This window comes from Haliotis rubra, unplaced genomic scaffold, assembly GCF_003918875.1.
Source record: "Haliotis rubra isolate DU_JTF1 unplaced genomic scaffold, ASM391887v1 Scf263, whole genome shotgun sequence".
Taxonomy (NCBI): domain Eukaryota; kingdom Metazoa; phylum Mollusca; class Gastropoda; order Lepetellida; family Haliotidae; genus Haliotis; species Haliotis rubra.
In genome coordinates this window covers 278,746-304,093 of record NW_025766703.1, presented here as the reverse complement: position 1 = coordinate 304,093, position 25,348 = coordinate 278,746, and the positions used below count along the sequence as shown (strand labels likewise).

The 25,348-nt window shown below is 40.7% G+C and overlaps 1 protein-coding gene across 1 annotated transcript in view; it reads left to right on the top strand.

The window, feature by feature from the left end:
• Positions 1-5,026: 5,026 nt before the first annotated feature.
• The window catches only part of LOC124280255 (sex peptide receptor-like), a 128,988-nt gene continuing 108,666 nt past the window's right edge, over positions 5,027-25,348 (top strand). The window contains exon 1 of the mRNA XM_046716149.1: positions 5,027-5,285. The gene's annotated coding sequence lies outside the window, so the exon portion shown is untranslated. The remainder of the gene's footprint in view (positions 5,286-25,348) is intronic.

Here is a 25,348-nt window from a genome sequence, read left to right as displayed (position 1 = left end):
TTTGAGATGCGAGTATTTACAAATTGAGATATTGTACCATCAGTGCGAAGTTGCTTAAAACGTTGGTAAATTATGTACAGAAAACTACGTCGATGTCAAACAGACGTATATCGAACTAACGGATGTAACGATTTTGGCAGAGGGGTACACAAAGTCCGTGATCAAGACTACCAGTTTTCCGACTGCCATTTTTGTGGAAACCTCAGTGGTTGAGAGGGTTAGATTCCTGACTAAGTGTGCTGCCGATGAGGTGACTGTGAAAGTGTGTGTTCGAATCCCTGATGGGACTCACCCGAACAAAAGTTCTAGAATTTGTACTTTACTGAGAAAGTGTAATCCCAAATATTACATGTGTTTATTTTAGTAGAAGTGCTACAACTACCTTCGGTTATATCAACTAAACTAGTGGTCCCTTTGAATTCGTCAAAACCCGTTTTTATTGCATTTCGATGACTGAGGGAGGACCTTTGATGGTTCATTTCTCTGTGCAGAGTTACCCGCCTTTGCAGATATACGATCCGATTGTTTCAAGATTTTTATGCCTACATTTTCCCCATTTGGTATCCTTGCACATTAGATCCGTGTCAAAGGTTACAGTGAAATCGTTGCTTGGTGCATTCTTGTGCGTTCCAGGATCTGGGTTCAATTCCCTACAAGGATCCAATATGTGGAGACCATGTTTGTTGTCTTGTCTTTAAATTGCAAAAATAGTTTAAGGACGGCGTAAAATCATACTCACTCATACACATAACACAGGCTGTGAAAGTGAAAAATGATGCAATAGTTCAAATCTACGTCAAACCAAGCCACATATCACAGAATTCGACCTTCAGTTAACGTACATAACTGCGATATTTACCTTTCTAAATGTCAAATATCACGACAGCCAGTGGAAGAATTCGAAAATTACAAGGGATTACTTTTTAGCGCGGCGGGGTACAATAAGTACGCAATTCCGTCCAACATACTCCGTAATGGCCGCCTAAGACGACAAGGAAAACAATGCCGTGAGTGATCTTCCGCTGTAATGTAGGTGCTCTCTCCATAACACAGCCAAATCACACTCCTACACACAGACGCTTTTGAAAAAAACTAATCATCGCTACATGCAATATTGGCGACAAGAAGCGAGTAATGAAACGACGAAGCACATCTCGCCACCGCCTTTGATGTCACGTGACTAAAGAAAGGGAGATAACTCGAAAACTTTAACTACGATTATTAGCCCTATCGAGTTTGCCTTCGGGCGATACGGATTTGGGTTCAAACATTTAAACATTATAACATCAAACTGGTAGTCTTGTGGTGAAGAGGAAATTGAAAACAACCAGGCTCGTGATGAGTAATATTCTCGTCCACAGTTGATGACTGCAACAGCAACAACGGCAAAGTAGTCGTGAAGCAAAACCCAGGTAACCATTGTCATCCCGTGCTGTAGCTTCAAAGCATCACGTGATACTCTGCATTTTTAATAAAGTACCTACTTTGTGTAAACAGTATTTTAATAGACTTTGATGGAAATTGCACACAGTCTTGGGAGGATAAAGGGATTTCATCAGGGAACGTTAGTCAAACGCAGAGAGACAAAACCTTTTGAATAATTAATATCGCCCCAGTTCGATTGTAATGTTGGGGTTTGAATATATTGGCTCTTTGCTTTTCTCAAGGGTATGTTGTCATTTTTTTTAAATGGACGATTGCCATAACGAAGCCACCGAAGGGCTGAATGAATTCCATCAATTTGCAGAGTCATTTGCCTTTATTATTCTTTTAAATTCTATTAAGGACACATTGACCAAAGTTGAGGTTCACAAGAGGCTTTCACAATGTACAAATGCTTAGGGGATCACCATATGATATTCTGGGAATGGGAGTCGGCAGGAGGAGCGTGGTCTAAGAATGTGTTTCGGATACTTATATGGGAGAAGTTTGTAATAACATATGTTCCGAGATACGTATTTTTACAAATTAACCTTGCAACAATGTATATTATTGTGGTGGATAATTTCCTATTCAGCATAATTGCATAATTATATATTTTTGAACGACAAAGTCTCAAAACATTCACCAACGGGGACTATCCATTAAGTGCGCTGCAGTGAAGAGATGATGATTATGACGATTGTCATGACGACAGCGACGACGCTGAAGATGACCGGAAGTGAAGAGATGATTATTATTACGATGACGATTGTGATGACGACGACGACGATGATGACGACAACGATGACGACGACGAAGATGCCAGGAAATGAAGAGTTGAGGGCGATGATTACGATGACGATTCTGACGACGACAGCTACGGCGAACGGCGATGATGATGTGCTGACGTGGAGGGATGGTGATGATGTTGATGATCATCATCATTTTTATTACAGGATATTTATATAGCGCAAGTATTCAAGGCGCTGGTATGTTTCCCTGGTATTTTTCATTGGACGTCAGTCTCAACGGCAACATCATGTTATCAATCTCAACTCCCTGGGGATGATGCAACTCTTGCAGCCACGAGGCGCGCCGAGTTATTGTGGCTTTGCCGTGATGATGATGATGATGATGATGATGATGATAAAAAATGATGATGACAACGACGATTGTGATGACGACGACGACGATGACGCTGAAAGAACAATCAAAATATCCATAAAAAGCATCCACACCAACTCTCAGCTCCCCGAGAGTTATCCATGCATGACAACAGCTCGTTCCTCCAAGTGCATTGCTCTTTTCCAACAATGCTACATGAATGTGGACCATTTAATTTACTACCGAACCGCCCGTCCGTCCCCAGGGACGCTTCTCTGCCAGTTGTACTATCTAACCGATACATGATAGCACTCGCAATCATAATTCTAACAATCAGTCACGTTGTGTTCCCCTGGAAAATAGGGGGATGTCACTAACAGAGGGAATGAAATATGTATGTCCTGTGGGTTTATCTGTTGTTCGTGTTCTCCGCTCGATATGACACATATCATTTATTTATTACTCAGCCTGAAGACGTCAGGCGAGTTTTTTCGCCTACTTGTTCTTGAGCGTCATATTCGTGGTTCAATCATTCTTTCGTAGCGGTTGGGTAGCCTAGTAGTTAAAGCGTTGGCTCGTCACTCCGAAAACCCGGGTTCGAATCCCCACATGGGTACAATGTGTGAAGCCCATTTCTGGTGTTCCCCGCTGTGATGCTGCTGGAATATTGCTAAAAGCGGCGTAAAACCAAACTCAGTCAGTCAGTCAGTCTTTCGTAGCCTTTAAGACCAGATCATGGGGCGGTGGGGTAGCCTAATGGTTAGAGCGTTCGCTCGTCACGCTGAAGAGCCTGGCTCGATTCCCCACATGGGTACAATGTGTGAAGCCCATTTGTGGTGTCCACCTCCGTGATATTGCTGGAATATTGCTTAAAGCGGCGTAAAATTAAACTCACTCAATCACTCACCTATTCGTGGTTTAATTATTCTTTCGTAGCCTTTAAGGCCAGATCATGGTGCAGTGGGGTAGCCTAGCGGTAAAAGTGTTCGCTCGTAACGCGGAAGACCCGGATCGAATGCGCACAATGTGTTAAGCCTATTTCTGATGTCCCCCGCCATGATATTGCTAGAATATTGCGAAATGCGGCGTTTTTTAAAAAACATACACTTTATTAGCCCTAATTAACTGTGCCGGTTTCCATTTGTCATTTGCCAATCACACGTCAACGCCATTGTTTAGCCTGCATCTTGATAGAATATTGCTAAAAACGGCGTAAAACCGTGTTCACTAAGTCACTCGCTCAAAATTATATATATTCAGAGACCAAGCGTTAGTCTAGTATAGTAGTGTCATGTATTTTCCATTGCTGAAGTGTGATATAAGCGTGGGTTGTAAAAGACAGATGCGCGCAAGTAAATATTTTATGATTGGAGCACCTGGAGATGTAGAAGTGCGCTTAGGGTGCAGCTGAAAGGTGATGATGGTTAATGGTTCATTAAAGACAGACGCCATTATCTAATGAGCAGGAAGATGAGGTGTGAGGCTAAATGGGAATAATTTGATGTACACGATTATTGCACGTCCATAGTGTTGTGCGAGTACTTGTACGTGTCTGTTTGTGTATGTTTGTGAGAGCCTGGGTTTTTTTGGTGCTTGCTTCTCGTTGTTCTTTGTGTGTTTGTGTCTATGTGTGTGTCTAAGCTTCTGTGCGTGGTTGTCTTTGTTGTGTAATTAAATGTGTGCGTGCGCGTTTACGTGTGTGTAAGCGGCGTGTGTGCGTACTTCTTTAGTGTGAGTGTAAGTTCGTCACGCCGAAGACCCGGATTCGATTCCCCCATGGGTACAATATGTGAAGTCCATTTCTTGTGTCCCCGCCGTGATGTTGCTGGAATATTGTTAAAAGCTCCGTAAAACTAAACTCACTCACTCTCAACAAGTAAAAGTCACAAGCAGAAGATTAATGTGGATTATGTATTAACGTCAAGTTAAAATGTTTATACAGCGTTACCATTTTAATGAAAACAAATATTATCCATCGGCCATTTGTTAAATCTTCTCACTGTCAACTGATTCATTCGCCAGCAACTTCAGACGACATTGCGTAACCGCTGTTATATAACTAAAAAACATTGACGTTTCAGAAGAAAACGAGGCTATATTTTCCCAGTATTGAGATCTTCCTCCGCCTACGCTCTACCGTTATGAAACGGAGTGTGCGTGATAACGGTTAAATAATTTAACCATAAAATAGCGATATAAGTAAACGTTAAAAGCAGGAATTGTTCGCGGATACAGTTCAAGGAAGATTATAGGTTGATCAAAATCTTACTTCACTGCCTCCAATGCTGAATGAATGTTGATCCTGTAATTTCATCGATATATCGACAGCATCGAATTGTCTCGTTGCGTTTGACATATATATCGAGCTATGTGTTTTGACCTTTGGCTAAATGAGGCAAGGAGACAAAGCAGGTATTGATCAATACGATCGATTGGACAAAACAACAACAACTGGCTGAACTGAAGGGTTCGGGGAAACGTTACAACAGCTCACAAGAGAGTGGGAGATCGCTCGTTACAGCGGTGGAACATTTGGACTCGGTTCAAAGCTTCATTGAGCATTAAGAGCCTTGCAATGTTTGGTGTTTCAACTTTGAGTACAGTGTAAAGAACGCCTTGATTTCAGAAGCGTTGTTGTTGAACATGCGGTAAATTGGCTTTGATGCAGTGTTTGTATGCACTGACCCCTTTCATTCAAACGGGAACAGACCAGGTGTGAAGAACTGCTGTCTAACGGGATCCACGAAGACACGATTCACGTGAGTACATTGTTCTACGTTCAATTCCTTTATCAACGTGTTTGAAATATATTTCAAAGGATTTGTTTTCCGTGACGCATTAATATTGATAATGTATGGTTTCTTTGTATGTAGACAAATAGTACGGTGTTGAGCTTGAATGTGTTGTGTGTTGAATAGTGGACGTTTATATGACATTAAAATAATTCATAAACATGCTTAAATCTGATGTGTGTTTAACAAATCACAAATCGTTTCAAATGTGCCGGAAATATACATAATAGAGTGTGTTAATCTCGCTTTCAGTCCTCGCAGGTAAATGGTATCGCCAATGAACTACAGTGCCAAGAGACATATTAAATTGTCACTTTGTTGGCTTTCTGTGGTATCCTTAAAGTATTGTTTCTATAAAGTGTTCTAATAAACCGGAACAAAAAATATCATATTCAACACCGTCGACCAGTTTGTAGTGTACCGAATGGATTCATAATTTATCGCTATTTACATTCTACAGTTTACCCAGATAGAAACATTTTTGACATGTTTGTGTCGAACTACGCACAACGCGACATCATATCGCGGCCTGTGACTTTGGAGTTTTACCTCCAGAGATATCTTTTATCCATAGTAGAATATTGAATGTCAATCTGTATTGCCTAGCAGTACCAAATTCCATTAGTCCCTCAGCAACACCTCACAGGCGTTTGTGTGTTTATTTCAGTATTGTTTTACACAACACTGAACTCGTGCTTTAGCCTGAGAATATTCGAAACTGGACCCGACAAATGTGAGGACTTTTAATGGCATTTAGAAGGGATACACATAAGGAAGAGAGATTTCTGATGTCAACTTGTTTATATTGAGGAACGCAACGTTTCGGAATATATCGTTACTTCATCAGCTGAATGAATGGTATGAGACAGATAGCATAAGGGGGCGCGGTGGGCGAGCCGGCAAAGGCAGCAGGCTAGTGATCCAGCGAGGTTGAGGTGTCGGGATCGAGCCGGGTGTAAAAACCCTTGAGTCATCTTTGTGTGCAGACTCTTTCAGTGTTGTCACAACCCCTAGTGTATAGTACACAACCCTGTGCACTTAGAAGAACCCACGAATCCGTTGGTAAATGACCATATGATGGCCACATGAATACGTGCTAACACCTAGTTGCGGGTACAGCAACGTGCAGTCAACTTGGACAAAGTGCGTTGATGTGTGATTGGCAAAGGACAAATATTAATGGGCGCCAACACTTAACAGTAAATTAGCGCCAATCAGCTGTTTAGTGTTGGTATCCATTCAGCGCTAATAACTGGGGACACCAGAAATGGGAATCGAACTCGGGTCTCAGTCATGACCAGCGAACACTTTAACCACTAGGCTAACCCACCGCCCCTTTATTTAAGGAATGAAATGATAGGTGGTTTATCTATTATCCGGCTTTTGGACGTGTCTGGGGTTCGTTTATGTTGGTGTAATGTGGCGGAATGTAAAACGTTCTAAGGGGTTTCATGTAGTTGGTTCTATGACGCGTTTATGAAGGTGGTGAAGTTGCAGACGTCTCTTTGACATGGCTATGTTGGCTGTACTCAAGCGCGTTTCTGAAAACGGCTCTAAGGCGCGTCGATGTTGGCGACTCTAAGGAGCTCCTTTGCAGGGCGGCTGTGAGGCACTTTTCTGTATACAGCTTTAAGGCGCTCGTTTGTAGGCGGCTGTGAGGCACGTTTCTGTATACAGCTCTAAGGCGCTCGAAGGAGCTCGTTTGTAGGCGGCTGTGAGGCACGTTTCTGTATACAGCTCTAAGTTGTTCTTTCTTCACTTTATTTCTTTTTTTGCACTGGTACAGTTACATCACTTATACACAACACTATTCAAATATATAGCACAATGAAAACAATCATAATATGTGAGATCGGATAGGTTATGTAAATACGTTGTGGCATGATGACAAGAAAGTCGTGACCTTGCTGTATTTGCATAAAGGAGTTCAAAATTCAATTCAAATTCAGAATTAGATAGGCACTGTAATCACATCATTACAGAAATGGACATAATAAGCGGATCAAACCCGTTTTTGTGCACAATATCTTGACATATCAATGAATAACTCAGCACAATTTCAAGACATTACGTCAATGTTTGCAATCCATTCAGACCCTTGACTTCAGTATCTAGTGTGACCACCATGAGCGGCATTAACTGCAGCACAGCGTCTATGCATGGAGTGCACCAATCGATTTATGAAGGCCATTGGCACCTGGAACCACACTCTGAGAAAGGCCTGGCGCAATAAATCGGCTGTGTTCGGCCTTGGTATGACATTATTCAGTCTCTCCTGAATTTCATCCCAAGGATGTTCAATTGGGTTTAAATCAGGACTAAGGGCTGGCCAATGCACAATGTTGACACCGTTCTGCTGTAGGAAGTCCCGTGTAGCTCTGGCAGTATGGGCCGGGGGGTTATCCTGCTGGAAAATGTTGTTCCGGTGACGTGCGAAATGTGGTATGACGTGGGGTATGAGAGCTTGGTCGATGTAGCGCACCGCTGTGATGCCGCCTCCTCTCCCTGGACCAAGGTTCTGGAACACCACAGGACCCACTCTCTGGTTCAGGCCTATTCCACCCCATACCATGATGCTTGCACCTCCCCATGAGTTTCTTTCCATAACACATTGGTCTGAGTAACGCTGGCCACGTCGTCGCCATATTCTTGTTCTGCCATCTGCAGCTGATACGCAGTACCGACTCTCATCTGTGAACAGAACAGTTCTCCATTGCCTGTATCGCCAGTTTTGGTGTTGTAGGGCAAACTGTAGACGTTCACGCCGATGACGAGGGGTGAGGATAGGTCCACGGTAAGGTCTACGGTAATGGATGTTCGCGCTGTTAAGACGTCGGTGTACTGTATCAGTACTGATTGATCTTCCCTGTGTTCCCACTGTCTGGCGTGCTGTTTCGGATGCCTGCATGAAGGGATTCTGTACATGCTGTCGCACAACATGGCGGTCTTGTCGTCTTGTGGTGGCCCTTGGTCTGCCAGTACGGGGGCGATCATTTGTGGTGTTGGTGGCCCGGAAACGTTGCTGCAGCCTGTAGATGGTCCGAACGTTGACCTGCACGGTTTTGTGCAGTGTGGCCAGCTTCAAGTCTTCCTAGCACTTGGTTCCTCTGAGCTGTCGTGAGTCGCGGCATCCTGCTGACGTTGTAATGTGAATGTTTCAACCAGGTTTACGGGGTGCATTTTATAGGGCTGGTCCTTGTGAACAGCACGTGCAGCATGAGTTGCATGAAAAACATGGAGAACATCGTACCATCTCCGAGATCAGGTTGCGTTTTTGAGACCATTTCCTGAGTTCAATTCTGAGTTGGGGAAGGAATGTCTTGCTCAGGTAAAGTTGGAGATATTGTCAAAAATATACAATCAAAACATTAAATGAGTTTACAGTTATCCGTTTCTGCGAAGGAAAATTCCAAACTGACGTTTCTCTTGCTGCTTAGTATATATTCCTTTGTTATGATAAATATCAAGTTCAGAACATCATTGCGTTTTTCATGAAAGTCTAGGAGGAATGTTCTCGGATCCAGGTTTATAATAGTGACTGTTTTGTTTTCAATTCAATTTAAAATGTATTGCCACAACCTATTTACATATCTGCATTCAAACATAAAATGAACAATGGTTTCTTTTTCAGTATTGCAAAAAGTACATTGTGGTGATTCTATTATATAATAATTGTATAGATCTATATTAGTTGTGAGAATTCTGTGGACAATACAATATTGAAACCATATTTCCTTAGTGTTATGAAAAGCTCTAAATGGTATAAAATGATAGGCAGTCCATAAGTCAGGTGGAAAATTGCGATGAAGGTCTAGATCTTTTTCCCATTTACATTGATATCCTAAACTTAGAATAGAGTTAGCCTTGTTTACTAGCATTGTGTAGAAAATATTGGGGCCTTTCTTATTTTCATGGAGTATTTTTACATTCGGGGGAAATAAAGGGTAAATTGCTTTGCTCTGTCAATATTGTAGCTTCTTGCTTTGAATATTGTTTTATTGAAAATAATATTCCCGCATATTCTAAGAAAGTTGTCTCTACTCTATACATCTCTTTAAACTCAGTGAAAAACAGAAAGGATTCATCATCTTTTAACACGTCATTTACAAATTTTACATTTGCTTTTAAGTAGTGTTCATATAATATAGTGAGTGAGTGAGTGAGTGAGTTTAGTTTTACGCCGCACTCAGCAATATTCCAGCTATATGGCGGCGGTAAGTAAATATCGAGTCTGGACCAGACAATCCAGTGATCAACAGCATGAGCATCGATCTGCGCAATTGGGAACCGATGACATGTGTCAGCCATGTCAGCGAGCCTGACCACCCGATCCCGTTAGTCGCCTCTTACGACGAGCATGGGTTACTGAAGATCAATATTCTAACCCGGACCTTCACGGGTTTCATATAATATAGATTTGTTTCCAATTCATTGTATATTGTTATTTGCCCAAATATGCTGTTTGCAAAAGTAAGATTTCTTATAAGGGTATCCTTCTTGTAAATCAGCCGAAGCTTCCAGAAAATCTTTCAAGAAAAGGTTTCTAAGTTTTGTGATGACGTGTTGAAACAGATAATTTGAGCCCATTTCTATTGGGTTTATCTTTTAATTGAGACGCTCTTATCAGGGAAGTTGTGAGGAGCATTTCTGTAACTAGTTCTGATGCGTTTTTATGTAGCCCGAATTGAGGTGCTCTTATCGAGGACGTTGTGAAGAGCATTTCTGTAACTAGTTCTGAGGCGTTCTTATGTTGCCCGTATTGAGGCGTTCTGTTCAAGGTAGTTGTGAGGAGCGTTTCTGTAACTAGCTCTAAGGCGCTCTTATGTTGCCCGTATTGAGGCGTTCTGTTCAAGGTAGTTGTGAGGAGCGTTTCTGTAACTAGCTCTAAGCCGCTCTTATGTTGCCCGTATTGAGGCACTCTTTTCGAAGTAGTTGTGAGGCACGTTTCTGTAACTAGCTCTAAGGCCTTCCCTTGTCGGCGGATGTGAGGCGCATTTATGTAACCGGCTCTAAGGCAGATCTTATGTAGCCGGATTTAAGGCACTCTTTTCAGAGTAGTTGTAGTTGTGAGGCTTTTCTGTGTAGGCGACTCCAGGGCGTACCTCGCTAGACCGCCTTACGGCAACTTGTGTCTTTGAAAATAAGTGATACAACCAAATACCCTTTGATGGAGTATGGCTTTCGCATAGTTAACGAATCAACGGAATATTACGTGGATATTACGAGTGAACTGAACCACCATATCTCACCCTGTACACACTATGTTGAGGCTAAAGCGGAAAGTGATGAAAAAGGACTTTGAAGGTCTTTGTGTGTCAATATTAACTTAAAAATACAAACAGATGCCAGAGACTTCGTGCAATAAATGTATCAATACAAAATGGAATCACTGATGAATAGGACAACGGTTCTACATAAACTTATTAATTAAATATCCATTCATATTTTCTGTTTGATAACCCGAGACTTCCAAGTTTGCTTTAAAACAACATTCTTTAACACTTCGGAACTGGAATTCTGGGTAGCTTTGATCTCGTCACTCCCGTTGAAATCGTATAGGAAAAGATCTGTGAGTTGACGATCGGTTTTCATGCGCTCATTATCTGTAAAGGGAAGAACATTGAGGGTTGATTAGTGACCGTTGATACTTGAGGGTCGACAGGCCTGGCCGAAGCTGTTTACCCATGTCATTTCGTTGTCTGGCGTTCGGGAAGTCGACAGTATCACCAACCTTTGCTGTATGTGGTTTGTGATGACGGCCAGCGGCGATGGAGCGAGAGACGTCGTCGTGGTCTGCTCAGCGATCCCCCGATCACGTCGATCGATGGCGGCTGTAAGTACTCCTCATCATCACCATGCTGAATCGCGACCGAGTAAGAAGCTTTGAGCGCGTCTCTCCTTCGCACAGGTGTCAACATGGTAACGGTGTTAAGTGTCTCTCGTCAAGGTAGAGGATTTTCTGCCATCATTTGACCGATTTGATATCATTTATTACCTTATGTTGCATTTTGAAGGCGGGGCCGTGAGGAGGCACGGATGCCTGGATATAAGCGCCATTTATTACTATTATGAAATATTAAATAACTGGGCCTTGTTAAAGTCTGGTCATGGAGTAAATGTTGCTCCCTTGCTGCCTGTGTGTAGGTATCGCGAAGTGACGAAATAGAGAGAGAGAGAGAGAGAGAGAGAGAGAGAGAGAGAGAGAGAGAGAGAGAGAGAGAGAGAGAGAGAGAGAGAGAGAGAGAGAGAGAGAGAGAGATGAAATTGGCTTCACGCCTCGCACCATTGTGGGAACCGAACCCAAATCTTTAGCGGGAGCTTTAACCACTAGGCTACCCTACCGCCCCACTGGCTAAACAGTGCTGGCCCACTAAAATACAACGTTGCCATGTTTACAAAGGATGCCTCACTCAAACAAACAAAGGTACATTGATTCCGCAGGGAACTGACCTTGTTTTGTCAGCTCAATGCCGAGAGTCAGGCAAGGAAACAACAAGTACCGTCTATCAACATCTTTCGGTTTGACTCGGCCGAGAATCAAACCACCAACATTGAATCCGGTCTCCAGACAGATGCTCTGCCCACGACCAAAGACACGGTGTTCATTCAGTAACTGACTTGTTAACGAAAATCTGTTGTGACTCGTCTATGTCATCTAACCCGATGGAGACGGTTGTTGTTCATTTTCTCAATGACGGGTTTGTCTGGTCCAGACTCGAACATTTCTAAGTGGTACTAATAGAGTACATCATTCCACGAAGTCAAAACAGTGAGTGAGTGTGTTTGGTTTTACGCCGCTTTTGGTAATATTTCAGCAATATCACGGCGAGAGACACCAGAAATGGGCTTCACACATTGTACCCACCTGAGGAATTGAACCTAGGTCTTCGGCGTGACGAGCGAACGCTTTAACCACTAAGCTATCCCACAGCCTACACGAAAACAGTGAATGCAGTATTTCTTTATCGTCAAGTCATCGTTTCCAACTGCGTAGATCGATGCTCATGCTGTTGATCACTGATTGTCTGGTCCAGACTCGATTGTTTACAGACTGCCGCCATATAGCTGGAATATTGCTGAGTGTGGCGTAAAACAACAAACAAACAAACAAACTTTATCGTGATCAATATCAAATATCCAACACTACCCAAAGGGCAAACGCTACATTGATGATTGGGTGGCACTCTAGAACGCGTCGCCCGTGTATCGGATGGCCATCCTCGGTGACCTTGCTGGAAGCATGTCATCGTACCGAGCATGGCGCGTGCTCTCATTATCAATCATTAGTTTGTACAGTAAAATATGTATTGACGGTGTCATAAAGCTCGAGTATTATGTAACCCGTGAAGATCCGGGTTAGAATTGATCTTCAGTAACCCATGCTTGTTGGCGACAAGAGGCGACTAACGGGATCGGGTGGTCAGACTCGGTGACGTGGTTGACTTGGTTGACACATGTTATCGCATCCCAAATGCGTAGACCCCGCCTCGATATTACTTGAAACTCACTCACTCACCAAATGCGTAGACCCCGCCTCGATATTACTGGAAACTCACTCACTCACTCACCAAATGCGTAGACCCCGCCGTGATATTACTGGAAACTCACTCACTCACTCACCAAACCAAACCAAACTCACTCACTCACCAAATGCGTAGATGGATGCTCATGCTGTTGATCACTGGATTGTCTGGTCCAGAGTTGATTATTTACAGACCGCCGCCATATCACTGGAATAGTGCGGCATCACGCGAGTATTATGTGGCGTAAAACTACATTCATTTACATTTAATCTCCCCGAAACTAAAAGCCTCTGCGTTTGCTCATTACCTGATTCCGATGTATATAATGGCTTCTGTCTCATAGCGTTTGGACAAACTCATCACTACGCTGTTGGTTGATTTGTGATGCCATCTATTTTCTATTTCCCAACCATTAACTCCGGCAATGAATAAACGCAAGTCGTAAATCCACGACTCAGCCTGGAAGTGACCTTTCGGTATCATTTATTCGATTGTTCATTAACAACGAGCTTTCACTTCAACAAATCACACGATTAACTAACCCCGCCCCTAACATCTTGAACCTTTTAACTCGTATAACTTTTTAAAAGGGCCGGATGACACGAGCTTTAATGAATTTTATTACAGAGCCAACCACTGTAATAACCTTGAAATAAACAAATTAAAGTGTCAATCACTACTGATCCCGGTTCGTTTTTGGTGAAGATTGCACTTTTTTATTTCAGTTAATGAAAGAGAAATTAATCATTTGTTTTATTTAAGCAACATTTTATAATAGCATTGCATACTCCGGAATGACTATTTTCATTTAATAGCTAAACCGTAATTCCTAATCATTACTTTTTCTCAAATTTGAACATCGATCGAGATAAAGAAGGACAAGATTGGAATAGAGAAGCTATTAGCATTACACCATGCCAGATTGAGAGAGCGGATATTACAAAATCTGAACTTCATTTAGTGACGGATTGAGAATAAGGCCTTTACGAGCTGAGCATGTAAATTGCCTTGTCTAACCGTGAGGACACAGAAATGATTAGAAAACACATATCTCATGTCGCGGGTTTAACAAAAAGTTGGCTTCATTTTGACAAATCTGGAACTATTACGAGCGTGGATTGCTCGCGAAGGCTGCTCTGAGGCGCTCAAAAGAGCTCTCGTGAAAACACAACGCATGTAGCGTTCTGGTTGCTATTGGCAACCAACGGTTTGAAAGCGCATGAATATACAGAAGCATAAGGTCTTGCCCAGCACGGGTTTTCACATTCCTGATGATAGATCTCTCCGTGGATACAGGTAGGAAGGAAAACATTTTTTTTTTCGGATTACTTGTTGTTTTTGACGTTCATATGTTACATTACGTTTAGGAGTATTATACATATCTTTGATTTATATTTTCTGCGATTGTTTGTGTGTTTGTTGATTGTGTAATGGTTTTGAACTTCGCCTTGCGTTTGGCATCATGTTTCTTCTGTAGAATGTTACATGGTTTATTCATGTGGGTCATCGTACTTAAGACAGACACAGTACATTTACAAACACAAGGTACCTTATGAGGATCAGTGCTTTCGGAATGACAGCTTTATGTATTTGAATCAATCACCAGACATTCAGTCCAGTTTCCGTTTTATCGGGGAACTAGTTTTTAAGCTATTCTGTGCTGGATGATGATGATGATTATTATTATTTTGTGATGTAGTTGATGATAATGGTGATAATGATGTTGATGATGAGGAGGGTAGGTGATGACGATGATGATGGTTATGATGTTGATGACAATGATGGTTATGATGATGATGACGTTGACGACCACGATGTACTTCATGATAATGGTGACATTGATATTGAGGAGAGTACGGGATGATGATGATAATGATGATAATGATAATAATGATGTAGTTCATGATAATGGTTATAATAATGATGTTGAGGAGGAGATTAGGTAATGATGATGATGATAATGAAGAGGATGACGTTGACGACGATGATGTATAATAATGGTGACAATGATGTTGAGGAGGGTAGATGATGATTATGATGTAGTTCATGATAATGGTTATAATAATGATGTTGAGGAGGAGGGTATGCAATTATAGTGATGATGATAATGATGATGACGTCGACGACGATGATGTACTTAATGATAATGGTGACAATGATTGTGTAGAGAGTATTATTATATGATACTTATATAGCGCACATATCCAGGCAACTAGTGCTTGCTCAAGGCGCTAATATTTTTTTCCCTCGATCATTGGATGTCAATCTCAATGGCACATCGTATTATCAATCTCAACTCCCTGGGGAGTATACAACTCTTGCAGCCACTAGTAGGTGGTGGTAGTGTGCGAAATAGTCTCCAAATTTTGTTAGCCAGTCGGGTCTGAAGGTTACTAGCCCACAAAATAATCCACAAGCCCGAAATCTGAATGTAGACACGGGTTTCATCATAAAGCTGCTGATATGATGAGCATTTGTATCAGGCCATAATCTGGCAGGATTTGAAAGTGTGTTGTAGTCACTCGAAGAGAGAGATATAGTTACAAAATGACCCCATGAAAAGTCACTAGCCAGCCTGGCCAGTGACTGAGGAGATTTACTGGCCCGACTGGATTTTTACTGGCCACGGGCTAGCTGGCCGTCATGGGCGACCAACACGACATGTATATGAAGTTATTAAAAAGCTTAAAACGTGCGCGCGTATGTATGTGCGTCTGCGTCTGTGTGTGCGCGCGTGCGTCTGCATGCGTTAGTAAGATACAGTCGAACCCCAATGTCTCGAACTCGGTTGAGACGAACTCTCGGTTGTGTCGAACGCATCTATCGGTCCCTGCCGCTGTCCTTATATTTATCATTATTTTTACCCTGATGTCTCGATCTAGATGTGTCGAATGTGTTACAAATGATCTTAAGTCCTTAATGTCCCTCCAACAGACGCTAGTTCCAGATAATAACGGTTGTTTAAGAAACAGCGACATCAGTTCTATGACTCCATTTTCTTGTAATCTAACAAGAGACATTTTTTTCACAAAAACTCAATTACCTCGTACACATGTATTTGTTTGAAAAAGCTGGGCGTTGTTTTAACAAGAGGTCGGCTCATTATTGTGGTAATGTAGAACAAATGAGACTGTGATATTTATTTTGCCAGACTCCCGTCCAACCAACACGATCGATGCGTTTGTCCACAGTTTCTGCAGCCTGCGACATGTTTGATCAGCCTATGGCAAAACCAGTGCTACGTTACAAGCACGAATTTTGGATGAATGACACGAATACTTAACGTGATGCTTATAAATCTACATCCTATATTGATCTCTAGACGTGATGGAGGTGTACAGCAACCGCCAGTCGATAGATATTTCCGCCGATTCTGTTTAAAATATCTGATGTACGGAAGCCCGTTCCGAATTCCTTTCTGTGGCATCAATAACGGTTATATTCCTCCGCGGATGTTGGCCGAACGGAGCCAGCGAAGGAAAACAACACCGAATAGAAATGAATTGGATCAATCGTTAATAATTTCAATTGCACCAACCCTGACAATGTCCTATTCATAACAAACATAAAAACACGCCCGTGAAAATATCCGAAATATCTATATTAATATTTATCTGTTTAGGGTCAATTTTTTCATCACTTCATTACTTCACTAACTTGATATTGCTTTCTCGTTTCCAAATTGTGTAGTCTTGACGAGACCTATTTATCGCAGTAAAAGAGTTGCTACTTTAATGAGTGAGTGAGTGAGTTTAGTTTTACGCCGCTTTTAGCAATATTTCAGCAAAATCACACCGGAGGACTTCAGAAATGGGCTTTACACATAGTACCCGTGTGAGGTACAATAATAATTCATGAATTTCTTTAGCGCATCATTACCAACCCTATACTCTGTGCGCTTCAGGAAAAGTCTGGGAGTAGAGAACAGTCTTTAATTGTGACATGAAAGATTCAAGTGAAGAGGCAGATTTAAGGTTTTCGGGTAGAGAGCTCCATTGTTCTGCAGCTACATGTTTGAATGTTCTCTTGCCAAAGGTTGAGGTCTGAATTTTTGGAATGGCGAAAAGTTTTTGCTTTCGTGATCTCAGGTATCATTTGCAATTATAAAATCTAGCCTGTTTACAAATATAATTGACATCACTAACACGACAAACATATTAAAATCACAATATTAATTTCAATTTAATTGATAACACTTTATTAGTTTTATTATTCTTTTCAGACTTATGTCGATGATTTAAATTCATTAACAAGCCATACAACGCTAGAGCGTTTCTATTTAATTCGTTTCTATTCTGATGTTCTGAGCGCTTCAAAAACAAACATGCACTTAATCGGAACAAGATCGGAAGAGGTTTGTGCTACCCTACACGACTAGTTGCTTCCGTGAAACTCTCGTAAAATTGTTAGTTTCTAATTTAAAATTCTACTCCACAGAGAGTTCTATCGCGAGGGGAGCACCATGAAGTTGAAACCAGTCCCAATGAAGGATCTCAACGAGATGTGATTTACAATTTCATATTACTCAAATTGCTTCGTAAACAACCTCTGCTAACAGGGGATTAAAGGGATGTTCCTAATGGCCAGGAATACCAAATGTTAAATCACACAAAAATAATAATAAAAAATAAATTAATTCGACACCAAATATGGCGACCATCTAATGCGAGTGTCGAATATTAGCGCCTTGAGCAAGCACTAGTTGCCTGGATATGTGCGCTATATAAGTATCATATAATAATAATAATAATAATAATAATAATAATAATAATATTCTACAACGTAACCATATTCCATAGAATAGCCTCGTTCCAGGTTGTACGATTCTCAGTATAATTATCCGCCCATCTTGCGACGTACATGTATCTCATAAGTTAATATGCCAATCTGAATATGCATTGTATATTTTTATTAATAGACATATCATGATTTCGCCCACGAGGGAGAGAAAATAAGTCATTACCGCTAAAAATGGGAATTACGGAGCCTAATACCCGTAATTATCCGCATTGAGGGCGTGGTTGGACACAGTAATGATACGGCTGGCCGGAGAATACGGTATTAGTGGGTGGTGATAACTGGGAATGTGTCGCCCCCAAATGTCCTTGTGTTATAATTCCAAACAGATGTATTAATTTTTCATTAAATCATCAGCACAGCAGTGTTTCAAAGAAAATCCTGATCTATGATAATGTGTGTGCTTTGTCAGTTCCTGGCATACATTGATGCAGTCCCATTAGCTCTGAGTCATTATGGACCATTTCGTGATTGACGGAGCAGGGTGTATATTTCATGTAATGTATTTCACAGCTGTAGTGATTGATCTCAGACTTGGTCTGTAAGCGTGTTGTAATTATGTATTAAGGGTGTATATTTCTCTAATTCTAGTTAAGGACTGAGACACTGTAATGAAAATACTTAAGGGTAATGTGAATATTGTTTCCGCACTCATGAGAAGGAGTGAGTGAGTGAGTATGGTTTTACGCCGCTTTTAGCAATATTCCATCAATATCACTGCGTGCGACACCGGAAAATGGGCTTCACACATTGTACCCATGTGGGGAATCGAACCCGGGTCTTCAGCGTGACGAGCAAATGCTTTAACCACTAGGCTACCTCACCGCCCCGAGGAGGGAGACAGAGAGGGAGGAGCGGAGAGAGGTGGGGGAGGGACGGAGAGCGGGGAGGGAGAATTTTAGATTTGTTTGTTTGTTTGTTGTTGAACGCCGCTCTCAGCAATATTACAGCAATACGGCGGCGGTCTGTATATAATCGAGACTAGACCAGACAATCTAGTGATCAACATCATGCAGGACGCCGCTTTTAGCAATATTCAAGCAATAATCACTAGATTACACCACTGCCCTGGTTCCGTTTGTTGTATGAGGATATCAATAATGCTGCCAGATATTCGTGAACATATTACGCATGCCCTGTTTTACTGTTATAAACCTCCGATGACGTCACCCGATAGTTCTTTATCTGTTCATCTCCTTCGAGCAAGTACTTGGATCCAATCAAACTGAAAGCCGAGAGAATCTTTGAATATGCATGGGGAGGTCTTACTTTCCCAGAAGACCTGTGTTAAAGATTTACGTTTAACTACATCAATACCACTGTTGATTTAAAACTGGTTAAAAGACACGATTTCCATGATGAGAATTTACGAAAGCAAAATGATACCACTTTAAATTAAATTATAAATTACGAAATCATTTTTTCAATTAGTTGTTTATTTTTTTCGAGAATGTAAAATCTGTTTTCATTTCGATTAAATTTTCGTGTTAGCATATTGATGACCATTCGACGAGCCCATTCTAAACAGGGTGTATGTATGACACAAGTACTCGATATTTGATTAAAGTGTTAAAAATGTCATTTTATGCGTTGAATAACGATGCCCAATTCGTTCTTGTCCAGGGAAATTACAACCCGTGAAGGTACGGGTTAGAATATTGATCTTCAGTAACCCATGCTTGTCGTGAGAGGTCACTTACGGGATCGGGTGGTCAGGCTCGCTGACTTGGTTGACACATGTCATCGCTTCCCAATTGCGCAGATCGATGCTCATGCTGTTGATCACTGGATTGTCTGGTCCAGACTCGATTATTTACAGACCGCCGCCACATAGCTGGAATATTGCTGAGTGCGGCGAAAACCTAAACTCACTCATTCACTCTCCCAGCGAAATTACAATTTCGTGGGATGCGTCGTAATTTAATTGTTAGGGTCAGTTTGCTTCTGGGTGACAAAATGACATATTCCATGTCAGGTTTTGCTATTGTCAGCGAGACCTTATTGGGGTTTTTCCACCCTCTATAACTTAGACAACTATCATGGATTACAACCCAGGAGCTGCTCGGTTTGAAAATTCCCCTCAAGGTATCCTCCCAATACTTCCACATCGAAAAAGTTGAACAGCTTATAACAACATTTCTGGTTGACTGCACACACACACACACACACACACACACACACACACACACGCACGCACGCGCACACACACACACACACACACACTGTAGAAGAACACAGCTGTGATAGGACCGTTACGGTGGTGACATTATATACCGTGACAGTGCCACTGCCGTAACATGCAGTATTTAACTTTTTTCACATGACAGGGACATCCATAAGTAAATCCTTTGCCTATTCCATATTCTTTAAACATTCTGAAATATCTAACTGACAAATTTCATTAAATTATCTTTTAAAGTAAACATATAAAATGGCTATTATTAAAAAAGTCACTACCGTTATTGTGTCACTACCATAACAATTATTGCCAATGTCCATACCATTACATTATCAATTTCCTTATTTAATTAGAATTGATTTATGTGTTTATGCCTGGATTTGGTTAGGGCAAGTATTATATGACCCCACGTAAAGGTCAGAGCATTGGATTGTATTGAACATCACGTTGACGTATCGTATTATATCAATACCAATGAATGGCTCGGTTGTTTTTGGTGTGCTTGTTGTTTAACAACTCCCTCAGTAATATGACTGCGATCTGTGAATAATCAGGTCATTGAAATGTCTACTATACCATGTTTGGAACGACCTGACCAGAACTTCCATTAAACTCTTCGTATTTTTTCTGTGTTTCCCATCTCCCGTCTGAATTTGCAGCCTGACGCGAATTAATTATAACCTTTCTTATGTCAGTTGTCCCCTCCACTGAGATAATGTCTACCTTGATGTGAAAAAATGTCCTCAAACTTGCACACACTTAAAAAAAACCTCCAGTTCAGCTTAATTTTTCTTCATCTACATTGATTTTAAAAATGTTTCCGAAGCATTACGACTCGATCCATATCATAAATCACTATAAAGATTGTAACCAAGTGATCTAACTTATAAAATTGCATGAAATATGTTACAAAAATAGTGAAAACATTTTTTCATTGTCATGTGTTTTTTACGCCTGTGAGTTTTCTTGCTGGTTGTGGCCGGAGAGGAGACAAGCATCAAACATACGAATGAACTAAAAGAATCTCGTGTCCATACATGATTGAAAAAATGTTTTACGTTATAAAATTTTCACTCACTCACGAATTTCCGAATGTGGTGTACATGCACTCAGCGTCTTATGAGAGTAACAGCGTAGCATCGAGCCACTCACTCACTCACTCACTCAGAACAGAGATTGCATTTCACCACCATCACGTTTAAGAGCGTTCTACGATCGGTGAAAATTAGGGTTACACAAGGAGATTGTTAGGGTCACTCACTCACTCACTGTGTGTGTGAAGAAGAGAGAAAAATGAGAAAAGAGAATGAGAGAGGAGAGTATATAAGAAGAAGATCGAGAGCGGACAGAAAAGAGAGTAGTGTGTGTGAGAGAAAGATAGTGAGAAGGGGAGGGGGGTATTACGCAGAGACAGATTCGTAGATACCAAATGAAGCCTCCAGCATACATTAGGCAACGTTATATTCTGCCCCCCGTAACATCAATCTCACGAATTGCGTCCACGTATCACGTTCTGTTTACGGACCCGGAAACTCCCTTATCCGTGTTCCAGAGAGACAGAATTAGCACTATATGACTCTTAAATCAGAAAGAGGGCGCCATAGCTATTGTTGCATCGCGTGACCAGGTCTGGGAGGTATTATTCAATTTTCTCATGAACCATGCTAGATGCGGTCTTAAAAAACCGAACAAAGAAAGTTCATACCACAACAAAACTGCATCTGAGACAGCTATTACAGGGTGAACTCCATCGGCGGTGTCGTGGTGTAAAGTCCTGCAGCGACGAATGTCTCGAGCAACGTCTAAGTTTGGCATTCATCGGAAGTCTCTGTTAGCATTGTGTGGCTACGTGTTGGAGTTCTGTAAGAATTGTGTAACATAATCAGTCTTTAAGGGCGACAAGGATTCCTGAAACTCCGTTAGACCTTGAGAGTTATGTAAGATCATGGAATACCGTTAGTCCATAAATGTTATGTAAGATCAATGAAATACCTTTAGGGCATAAATGTTATATAAGATACTTGAAATACCTTCAGTCCATAAGAGTTATGTAAGATACTTGAAATATCTTCAGTTCATACGAGTTATATAAGATACTTGAAATACCTTCAGTTCATACGAGTTACGTAAGATTCTTGAAATACCTTCAGTCCATAAGAGTTATATAAGATACTTGGAATACATTAAGAGATATGTAAGATACTTGAAATACCTTCAGTCCATAAGAGAGAAATACCTTCAGTCCATAAGAGTTATGTAAGATACTTGAAATACCTTCAGTCCATAAGAGTTATATAAGATACTTGAAATACCTTCAGTCCATAAGAGTTATATAAGATACTTGAAATACCTTCAGTCCATAAGAGTTATATAAGATACTTGAAATAAATTATTGAAATACCTTCAGTCCATAAAAGTTATATAAGATACTTGAAATACCTTCAGTCCATAAGAGTTATATAAGATACTTGAAATACCTTCAGTCCATAAGAGTTATATAATAAGTTACTTGAAATACCTTCAGTCCATAAGAGTTATATAAGATACTTGAAATACCTTCAGTCCATAAGAGTTATGTAAGATACTTGAAATACCTTCAGTCCATAAGAGTTATGTAAGATACTTGAAATACCTTCAGTCCATAAGAGTTATGTAAGATACTTGTCCAAAAGATACTTGAAATACCTACTTGAAAAGATACTTGAAATACCTTCAGTCCATAAGAGTTATGTAAGATACTTGAAAAACCTTCAGTCCATAAGAGTTATATAAGATACTTGAAATACCTTCAGTCCATAAGAGTTATGTAAGATACTTGAAATACCTTCAGTCCATAAGAGTTATGTAAGAAACTTGAAATACCTTCAGTCCATAAGAGTTATGTAAGATACTTGAAATGCATTCTGTCCCCAGCAGTTCTACTAGATAGTTGAATTACCGCTAGTCTTTAAGTGTTACGTGTGAATATTGAAATATTCAGTTTTGCATACGATTCTTGAAACTTTGTTAGTTCTTAAGAGTTACATAAGATTATCGCTAGCACTTCAGACAGATAGTTTCCGCGCTGTACATCTTAAAAACATAAGATTTAGTACACTAAGAATATCATACAGATTTAGTACACTAGGAATATCATACAGATTTAGTACACTAGGAATATCATACAGCGCCACTTATATTAAGTTATAAAACATATACTAGCAGATTTTTACACATATCATACATATTTTACACATATTTACTTTATCCATATACAGTATGTTTTCTGTGCTGTAGTATTAGAAAGGTATTTGGCAGTAAGATAAGACTCGTCTTTGAAGAGGACGCATAACATTTCGTTGTTTGACAATCTTGAAAAGTTGACATTTCGGCCGTAACATTTGTAAAAAGAGCTGTTCTAAAATCACCTTATAAAGTACACTGCAGTAAAACATGTTCTTCGTCTTCAAACAAGTCATCACAGTTAAAACAAACCCTGCCCTCATATAACTGTTTGTATCTGCCCGTTTCTATTCTTAAGGAGCAATACCACGTCTAAATTTTGCGAAGGCATAACGGTAATTCCATGGCTTAAAGCGCTGACATAATTTTCAAATCTTTCAGATCTGTAAGTACGTAGCTTACTTCTGCTAGTAGTATGTTTAGCTTTAAATTAACTTTCTTGTCATTGTTTAACATATATATGTTGTTCAATAATGTATTTTGCATATTTGTACAGATAAATTTAGTATTTACACGAGTGGTTATATTTAAAATATGCTGCATATTTAGGTGTTAAATTGTTAACGGTAATTTCATTTTTTACGATTTGCAGTTAACCTTTCCGATAGTAAGAACACATGTTTATTCAAATGATCAGACATATTTCTAACCACCACTGTCTAACTAAACATCGCCATTGCCGGACAGCAGGAGGGATCCACCCAGTGCCCCCTTGATAGCAATGCACATTTACCCACTAATAGCTCTGTGATGCACTGTAACTGATTACAGGCCATACGGAGAGCGGAAGGTCGCGGGTTCGATCCTCGGCCGCGTCCTACCAAAAGACGTTAAATAGTGGTACTTGTTGGTCCCTGCCTGGCGCTCGGCATTTATGGTTACAACAAGGACTGGTCGGCTCGGAGTCAGTATAATGTGTCTGAGTGGGGTATTCATGCTTAACTGTGGCATGGTATCTCAGTGAGCTAGCACTATAAAACCCGCTTCAGTCTGGGCTAGTACAAGCACCTGCACATGTATACACTTACACACGCATGCACGTCGTCATATGAGCGAAGTATTCTCAAGTACGACGTTAAACCCCATGTCAGCTCAACTCAACTCAACAGGCCATACCATAGTGTGCTAACTTAGAGTAACTTAGAGTAACTTTACGCAATAATCAATAACTTTTAGCAATAATCCAGCAATATCACGGAGGGGGACACACCAGAAATGGGCTTCACACATTGTACCCATGTAGGAATCGAACCCGGTTTTCGGCGTGACAAGTCCTCAGTAGTTACGTAGGATATTGTAAGTCCTTAGTAGTTACGTGGGACATTGTAAGTCCTTAGTAGTTACGTGGACATTGTAAGTCCTTAGTAGTTACGTAGGACATTGTAAGTCCTTAGTAGTTACGTAGGACATTGTAAGTCCTTAGTAGTTACGTAGGATATTGTAAGTCAGCGAGCCTGACCAGTCGATCCCGTAAGTCCTTAGTACGACAAGGATATTGTAAGTCCTTTTTACGGCAAGCATAGTTACGAAGGACCTATTCTACCCCTTAGTAGTTACGTAGGATAAGTCCTTAGTAGTTACGTAGGACATTGTAAGTCCTTAGTAGTTACGTAGGACATTGTAAGTCCTTAGTACGTTACGTGGGATATTGTAAGTCCTTAGTAGTTACGTAGGATATTGTAAGTCCTTAGTAGTTACGTGGACATTGTAAGTCCTTAGTTTACGTAACGTTGTAAGTCCTTAGTAGTTACGTGGACATTGTAAGTCCTTAGTAGTTACGTGGACATTGTAAGTCCTTAGTAGTTACGTAGGACGTTGTAAGTCCTTAGTAGTTACGTAGGACATTGTAAGTCCTTAGTAGTTACGTTGGACATTGTAAGTCCTTAGTAGTTACGTAGGACATTGTAAGTCCTTAGTAGTTACGTAGGACATTGTAAGTCCTTAGTAGTTACGTAGGACATTGTAAGTCCTTAGTAGTTACGTAGGACATTGTAAGTCCTTAGTAGTTACGTTGACATTGTAAGTCCTTAGTAGTTACGTAGGACATTGTAAGTCCTTAGTAGTTACGTAGGACATTGTAAGTCCTTAGTAGTTACGTTGGACATTGTAAGTCCTTAGTAGTTACGTTGGACATTGTCCTTAGTAGTTCCGTTGGACATTGTAAGTCCTTAGTAGTTACGTTGACATTGTAAGTCCTTAGTAGTTACGTAGGACATTGTAAGTCCTTAGTAGTTACGTAGGACATTGTAAGTCCTTAGTAGTTACGTTGGACATTGTAAGTCCTTAGTAGTTACGTTGGACATTGTAAG